The following is a 2,179-nucleotide window of genomic DNA, read 5'->3' as shown; positions in this document are numbered from 1 at the left end:
TATGGTTAGGAGGGCACTGACTTTTCTAGGCTGCCCTTTCTGTTTCCTGGTAAAATACATGGGAAAATCCCATTGGAGGAAAATTCCACTTAGGGTTAGGGTTACGTCACCATGAACTCCTAGAGCAAAATGGACATCGCCCACGAACTCGGAGTGCTTGGGTATGGTTAGGAGGGCACTGACTTTTCTAGGCTGCCCTATCTATGTTTCCTGGTAAAATACATGGGAAAATCCCATTGGAGGAAACTTCCACTTAGGGTTATGGTTACGTCACCATGAACTCCGAGAGCAAAATGGACATCGTTAACGAACTCGGAGTGCTTGGGTATCGTTAGGAGTGTATGACTTTTTAGGCTGTTGCCATATGCATGTTGGTTTCCTGGTAAAATACATGGGAAAATCCCATTATGAGGAAAATTCCACTTAGGGTTAGGGTATACGGTCACCGTGAACTCCTAGAGCAAAATGGACATCGCCAACAAACTCGGAGTCCTTGGGTATGGTTAGGAGTGCACTGACTTTTCTAGGCTGCCCTATGTATGTTTCCTGGTAAAATACTTGGGAAAATCCCATTGGAGGAAAATTCCACTTAGGGTTAGGGTTACGTCACCGTGAACTCCTAGAGCAAAATGCACATCGCCAACAAACTTGGAGTGCTTGCGTATGGTTAGGAGGGCACTGAGTTTTCTAGGCTGCCCTATGTATGTTTCCTGGTAAAATACATGGGAAAATCCCATTGGAGGAAAATTCTGTCAGAATACAGCTGGAAGGGACCTCGGAGGTCTTCTAGTCCAGCCGCCTGCTGAAGCAGGAGACCCTACGTGGAATTTTCCTCCACCGGGCCCTATTAATAAGGTGTTAATACCGTTAATAAAGATAGAGAATACCGTCATTTTAAAATGCCATTAAAAAGGTTTATTTCTTTTGTTGTTGTTGTTGTTAATTGCGAAGTCGTGTCTGACCCATTGCGACCGCGTGGACAATGTTCCTCCAGGTCTTCCTGTCCTCTACCATCTTCTGGAGTCCATTTAAGTTCACACCTACTGCTTCAGTGACTCCATCCAACCACCTCATTCTCTGTCGTCCCCTTCTTCTATTGCCCTCAATCTTTCCCAGCATTAGGCGCTTCTCCCAGTGAGTCCTTCCTTCTCATTAGGTGGCCAAAGTATTTGAGTTTCAACTTCAGGATCTGGCCTTCTAAAGAGCAGTCGGGGTTGATCTCTTCTAGGACTGACCAGTTTGAACGCCTTGCAGTCCAAGGGACTCGCAAGAGTCTTCTCCAACACCATAGTTTGAATGCCTCAATTCTTTGGCGCTCAGCCTTTCTTATGGTCCAACTTTCACAGCCATACATTGCAACTGGGCAGACCATGGCCTGGACTATACGCACTTTTCTTGGCAGGGTGATGTCTCTGCTTTTTAGTACGCTGTCTAGATTTGCCATAGCTTTCCTTCCCAGGAGCAAGCGTCTTTTAATTTCTTGGCTGCAGTCCCCATCTGAGGTGATCTTGGAGCCCAGAAAAATAAAATCTGTCACCACCCCCATTTCTTCCCCATCTATTTGCCAGCAATTGAGTGGGCCGGATGCCATGATTTTGGTTTTCTTAATGTTGAGTTTCAAGCCAACGTTTGCACTCTCCTTCTTCACCCGCATCAAGAGGCTCCTTAGTTCCTCTTCACTTTCTGCCCTTAGAGTGGTATCATCTGCATATCTTAGGTTGTTGATATTTCTCCCGGCAATCTTAATTCCAACTTTTGTTTCATCTAGCCCTGCCTTTTTCATGATGTGCTCTGCATATAAGTTAAATAGGCAGGGCGACAGTATACAGCCTTGCCGGACTCCTTTTCCAATTTTGAACCCATCAGTGGTTCCGTGTCCAGTTCTCACTGTTGCTTCTTGACCCGCATATAGGTTTCTCAAGAGACAAATAAGATGGTCTGGTATTCCCATCTCTTTAAGAACTTGCCACAATCCACACAATGAAAGGCTTTAGCATAGTCAATGAAGCAGAAGTAGATGTTTTTCTGGAACTCCCTAGCTTTCTCCATGATCCAGTCGTATCGCGCTTCCCTGTGTTACACCTTAAGAGGTTGCTCCTAAAAGTGCACCCCGCTCGCCCCCTTCAAGCAAACCCAGATGTTTTTATTCAAGAATAGTTTTGTTTGTCCTGCCCTTCTT

Source organism: Crotalus tigris, unplaced genomic scaffold (genome assembly GCF_016545835.1).
Source record: "Crotalus tigris isolate CLP2741 ecotype Arizona unplaced genomic scaffold, ASM1654583v1 scf7180000022202.31544, whole genome shotgun sequence".
NCBI lineage: Eukaryota > Metazoa > Chordata > Lepidosauria > Squamata > Viperidae > Crotalus > Crotalus tigris.
Note: the sequence above shows the minus strand (reverse complement) of the source record.